The following is a 6,442-nucleotide window of genomic DNA, read 5'->3' as shown; positions in this document are numbered from 1 at the left end:
CCCAAAACTGAATTTTTATAAGGAACTTCACAGATGGACTTAGGAGAAGATTCAGAAATCTGATTAATGTTTGATCAAGCAAAGCATCTTTATAGGCAGTAACATTATTCCCAGGCACCTCCAAATTGTCAGTTTTCCTCCTTATAAATGGATGTAACAGTAGTCAATTCACAGATGTGCCATGAGGAATACATGAGGTAATTCTCTTTCAGCACCTAGCAGTCTGATGGGCACCTTTGTAGTTTCCATTTTGAGTTATCGATTACATAATGTTTGCTATATGCCAGGCCCTGCTCTATGGGCTTTATAAATATGAACTCATTTAATCCTCAGCAGCAATCCCATGAGGTAAGAGTACCAGTATTATCCCATTTTACAGATGAGAAAACTACCATAGAAGTGTTCATGAATAGTAGCTTCTGTTATTATTATGACTGTTAATACTGATAATTATTGAAAAGTAGTATACTCAAGCAGGATGTCTGGTCTGAAACTCAAAGCCCCAAATCTAGACTTTCCCTCTCTAACCACACAGCTGGAAGAATGAATTTACAAATCCTCCTTTGGCCCGGAGGCCTCTTCGCCTTTGGTTCTAATCTTTGATCTGTCCGCAACAGGTAGACAATTTTCGGCATGTCGTTTTCCCTCTGTGGGCTTTTGGGTCTCAGCCCTGCCTTCTTCACGAGATGAGGGTAAGTTGAGGATATTAAGGAATTCGGTGAGTCATAGGTTGAGAAATTGTTTTGATATTAAACAGTGTTTGCATGAGGCAGTTTGCTAAAAATAATAATATGGAGAAAAACAATCACTGTCACCCATTGCCTCCTGTGCATCTGCTTTTAGAGTTAGTATATTTCAGACATTACTGAGTTAAACCCTCACTCAATAGTTAAGTGTCACTATTATCATCACCCCCATTTTGCAGGTGAAAAAACAGAGGCACAGAGCCTTGGCCCTTGCACACAGATATGGAGTGGCAGAGCCTGGATGGGAACCTGGGTTGTTCTGAATCCCGGATCTGTGCTTAACCGACAGACAGAGACCCCTGCCCTCCTCCCCAGCTGAGAAAGAATGGTCGGGACCCCATGGCATGACATGTCCCGAGTGACTGGGCCCCCGCTGGATGTGGGGTGAGCTCATCAGGCTGGAAGCTTCGGGCTGACGTCATGGCTGGGCACAGAAGCCTCTGCTTTCTCTGTAATTACAGCTGGGCGGGGCCGGCTGAGTTGGAAACCAGTTGTGGGGAGAATCACTGCATGCCGCATGACGCACCAGAGAAACCTGGCCCTACCTGGGACCTGGGCAGGGGCTGGGGTGAGGTTTCTGAGTGCGTGGGACAGGGTGGAATGAGTTTGTGTGTGGATTTGAGTGGGTGCAGGGGTGAGTGTGTGTTTATGTGCCGATGGGGCTGTGTTTATTTATTGGCGAGTCTGCTGGTGGGGTATGTTCGGGAAGAAACTCCCCTCCTTCTCCCTTTCCAGGCCATCCCCAAACCTCCAGAGGACCCCTCTGCCTAAAACGCGGCTTAGTTGGTACCAGGGGACCCAGAAGGAGGGGAAGCCTGGCGAAGGAGCAGGGAACTGAACCGTGATGACCTAATCCACCTTCTCATTTCAAGGATGAGGGGGAGGAGAGAGAGGATGCAAAGGTAGAAAATAGAAATAACAATCATTAGCATTTATGGGGCACTTGCCCCATGCCAGTTTCTGTTCTGAGCACTTTAAATGTATGTGCCTAAAACTCTTGTACTTCTCACCACAATCCTACTAGGAAGGATGTTTTATTTATTTATTTATTTATTTAGAGGTGGAGTTTCACTCTTGTTGCCCAGGCTGGAGTGCAATGGCATGATCTTGGCTCACTGCAACCTCTGCCTCCCTCCCGGGTTCAAGTGATTCTCATGCCTCAGCCTCCGGAGTAGCTGGGATTACAGGCACCTGCCACCACACCTGGCTAATTTTTGTATTTTTAGTAGAGATGGAGTTTCACCGTGTTGGTCAGGCTGGTCTCAAACTCTGGACCTCAGGTGATCCACCCCCTCGGCCTCCCAAATTGCTGGGATTACAGGCATGAGCCACCATGACTGTCAGGAATGTTTTATTAAACACATTTTAGAGATGAGGAAACTAAGGCACAGAGAGATTACCTGACATGCCTATGTCAGTGGCAGAGCTGGGATTCGAACTTGGGCAGTTTGGTTCTTGTCTCATCTGCTACACTGCCTCTGAAGTCAAAGTCATGGCTCACATTTATTGAACACTAACCATGCACCCAGCCCTGTGATCAACAGTTTTATCCATGACCTCATGGAATCCTTGTGGTTCAGAGAGGTGAAGCCACCAAGGATTGGAATCCAAGTCGGGGGGACTTGGGAGTGCACGGTAATAACCGGTATGAGACAATATTGGCCAAGCCTTACCCAGCGATCCTTCCACACTACCTGGTGTCCTGTTCCCCTTTGGGCTCTCATTGCATTTCTGGATCCAGCCAGCCCTTCATGTCAGGACGCTGAGGAGGGAGGCAGCTGCTCCTGCTAACTCGGCCACCTGGTGAGGAGTCAGCTAACACACGAGGAAAGTGGTCACTAAACCCCATGGGCTGTCACCAGTCAGGTGAAAATATGACGCCAGGCTCAGGAGAGGCCCGGGAAAAGGGGGGGCCTCCAAGCTGGTTCCACCAGGGAAGAAGAGACCTTAGAGGGTACTGTGGTGCAGGGTACGGACGTTAGATCCTGGGAACCAGAGCATTGTTCTCTTGGATGCCATCCTCTTAGAGCTTTCATATGGGGCATACCGCTATTAATTCTCAAAACAGCCCAGGAGGAGGATGAGATCACCCTACATGTGCAAAACTCGGGGGAAGTGGTGGTCTGAAGCTAGGACCAAGTAGGACAAAGACACAGCTGCCAGATTCTGTGCCTTTTCTTTTCAGTGTAGTAAGAAACAAAAGTTCCCACCCTCCCCTAGGGGATTCCCAGCCCCCAGCCCCTCCCCAGGGTCTGAAGACCCGTCTCAGAGTTGGTTCTTTTGGGTGGCCCTGGATCCCAGCACATCCTCCAGAAAATAGGAAGTAAGCGTGCTCATGCCTTTTTATTTCTTTCGTTTCTCAGACTCCCCTACGATGACACTAATGGAATTTCCAGCACACTTGGCTCCATACAGCAGGAACCTTGGATGTCCTGCTCATAGCGGCATCCCCAGCACCTAGAGGGTGCCTGCTGCACTGTAGAAGCCCAGCATATCTTGGATGAGTAGATGATGTCATATCAGCAACCCTGGGTCTGAATTGCCTAGCACCCACTGGGTAGACTCTACATGCAGTAACAGCATCAGAATATTAACTAATATTTCTGCAGTCCGTAAAAGGTGCCAGGCACCAAGGCTTCCCAAGCATGCTCTTTTTAATTTTCATCACCGCCCCCTGGAGATTTTATGCTATCATTATTCCCTTTTTACAGATAAGGAAACTGAGGCGCAAGACATGAAGGGACCTGCCCGAGGCCTCCAGCTTATGGATTCTGAACTTAGGTTTGTCTGAACTTCAAGCCCAGGCCTCTTTTCTCTGCCGCACACCCTGGCAAGAATGAATAAATAAACAAAATAAAATAAACAGCCTGCAGTGAGTCCCTCCCTAAATGAGCCTACGCCCTCACAATCCTGGGAAAGTAACACTTATTTATTGGAGCTCTAGCTTTCTTCTATTATTTTTCTCCAAAATTCTTTCCAGGACTTTGCCTTCCCTGACCACCTTTGCAAATAATGATCATAGTGGTAATAATAATAATAATAAATACGTATTTAACATTTAGTACCAATTGTAAGTGCTTCGCATATATCAACTTATTTAATTCTCACGTGAATTGCTCTAAGGTAGGTATTATTATCCCCATTCACAGATGACAACATCAAAGCACAGAACGGTTAAATAACTTGCCCAAGGTCACACAGCTACTAAGTGGCAAAGCTGGGATTCACGTCTAGGCAATCCGGCTCCAGAGTCTGTGTTCTTAACCACTATGTGATTCTGTGAATAATAACTACAAAATGAAAGTAATGATACCCATCATTATTTGAGAACTATCATGTACCAAGCTCTGCTAAATGCCCTGTATGTTGTGCCTCTTTTAATCCTCCTAACAACCCTTGGAGGTAGAAGTCCTATTGTTAACCACATTTTACAGTTGAACAATCTAAAGCACAGGGTCAGATCCGGGATGACTGGATGCAAAACCTGTACCTTCAGCTACCCAGGGAGCCTGTGCCACCTGACCCCTGGTGTATGCCCAGCCAGAGCACTGGCCTTCCAAACCCAGATCTACCAGCAGAACACAGCTGAACTTCAGGTCACTGGACCACCTCTTCCCCCACCTTCTTGCTAGGCTTCTCTCTCTCTGAAACCTCTTTCAGCCCTTCCAGACTTTCTCAGCAGAACAAATGACATCAGGAACACGCTGTCATTTGGGAGAGTGACGACTGCCTGGGAGGAGCTATTGTGCGTCGAGCAGAGGATCCTTACGTGTTACTAATGAAAGCCACTTGGAGCTGGGGCAGGGCTGGGGGCCCCGCAAGCTCAATAGGAGCTCCCCTCTGCTGCAGGTGCCGCCAACAGACGGGAGTCAGGGCTCAGCTATGGGACGGAGAGGATCATCCTGCCCTCTCTCCACCCATCCTCAAGAAGGGACATCCGCAACTAGGCTCTCAGGGGCTCTATTTCTTACACCTGAGCCTAAATCAAGGCCTCTGAGATCTTTCATGGTTCAAACACTTCCTCCGGGTTCAGGGAACCAGTATCTCAACTAACCAGAATTTTCAGGAAGTGACCGGGCTGCCATTTCCCACTTAAGAAAGACAGTAAAACATAGTTGGTAGGAACTCAACCAGATATGGATTTGAATCCCATTAGCTCTGCTGCTTTGGGCAAGGAACTTAGTCTCTCTGAACCTCTGTCTTGTCGTCTGTAAAATGGAGATGATCTCAACACCTATCTCCCTGAGTAACTGTCAGCATAGATTATCAGGGGAAATAGTCAGGGAGGTGACTATATAATAGTCAGGGAGATGAAATAGTCAAGGTGTGCCCTTGATCACACTGGACCTTGCAGACTCCATTAAGAGGTTAGACTTTGTCTTGAGCACACTGAAGAACCACTGAACTCTTTGGAGGAGGAGCGTGCTGTGATGAGAACTGAGTTCCACGAAAATCACTGTCTGCTTTTGGAGAAGATCTTACAGGGGCTTTAGGGAGACCAGCTAGGAGGCTGCTGCAGTGGTCCCAGTGAAATGGCAACCTTGGCTGTGTTGTTGGCTGAGGAGCGGTAAAGTGTGGATATAATCATGATCCGTTAAAGAAGCAGGAGCATTTTGACTGCTGATTGCGGTGAGAGGGGAAGAGAAGTTTCGTCAAATGCATGTCTCGGTTTTCAGACCTTTCAATGGGGTGAATGGTGGTGCCACTCAGTGAACATGTGAGGAGGAGCCAGACGCAGGGAGTGGGAGACACAGTCTGTTCATTTACTCACGGATTCATTCATTCCATAATTGTTACATTCTCACTTGGAAAGCACTAGCTGAGGGGCTAGAGATGAAGCAGTAAATGAGGCAAAATCCCTGCTTTCATGTGTATCAATAAACAGTTTATGAAAGGGAAATAAATCTTGGGGCCCCCAAATCACTAAGCTAAGGGAAAAAGTCAAGCTGGAAACAGTTGAGGGCAAACCTGCTTCCATTCTATCCAAAGTCACCCCTCTGCTCACTGAGATACATGCATATCTGATTGCCTCCTTTGGAAAGGCTAATCAGAAACTGGAAAGAATGCAACCATTTGTCTCTTATCTACCTATGACCTGGAAGCCCCCGCCCCTCTTCAAGTTGTCCTGCCTTCTCCTCTGGTTGTCCCACCTTTCTGGACTGAGCCAATGTACATCTTACACATATTGATTGATGTCTCCTGTCTCCCTAAAATGTATAAAACCAAGCTGTGCCCCTACCACCTTGGGCACATGTCCACCCGAAGCTGTATCACAGGTGTGTCCTCAACCTTGGTAAAATAAACTTTCTAAGTTAACTGAGACGTGTTTCAGATTTTTGGGTTCACAAAATAAATAAACAATAGAAAGAATTTCAGATACCGTCAGTGGCATGTGAACCAGAGCAACTCCATGGTGAATGGGGACTGGGTAAAATAAGACTGAGACCTGCTGGGCTGCATTCCCACTAAGTTAGGCATTCTGTCACAGGATGAGATAGGAAGTCAGCACAAGGTACAGGTCACAAAGACCTTGGGTCACAAGGTCTTTGAGATGAGATAGGAGATCGGCACAAGATACAGGTCACAAAGTTCCAGGTTGCCGTAAAGAAGCCAGCTAAAACCCACCAGAACCAAGATGGCAATGAGAGTGACCTCTGGTCGTCACAGCTCATTATTCGCGAAGTATAATGCATTAA

The 6,442-nt window shown here is 47.1% G+C and overlaps 1 long non-coding RNA gene across 1 annotated transcript; it reads left to right on the top strand.

Moving 5' to 3' along the window:
- The first annotated feature begins 1,236 nt into the window (after positions 1 to 1,236).
- Positions 1,237 to 3,605, top strand: LOC105527914. Its single transcript, XR_001004288.1, has 2 exons — positions 1,237 to 1,314; positions 3,110 to 3,605. It is a non-coding gene; the product is annotated as an uncharacterized LOC105527914 (long non-coding RNA).
- The last annotated feature ends 2,837 nt before the right edge of the window (positions 3,606 to 6,442 follow it).

Source organism: Mandrillus leucophaeus, unplaced genomic scaffold, assembly GCF_000951045.1.
Source record: "Mandrillus leucophaeus isolate KB7577 unplaced genomic scaffold, Mleu.le_1.0 Scaffold7, whole genome shotgun sequence".
In the NCBI taxonomy this organism is placed as follows: domain Eukaryota; kingdom Metazoa; phylum Chordata; class Mammalia; order Primates; family Cercopithecidae; genus Mandrillus; species Mandrillus leucophaeus.
The sequence above is the reverse complement of the archived record's forward strand: the minus strand, read 5'-3'. Positions and strand labels throughout refer to the sequence as shown.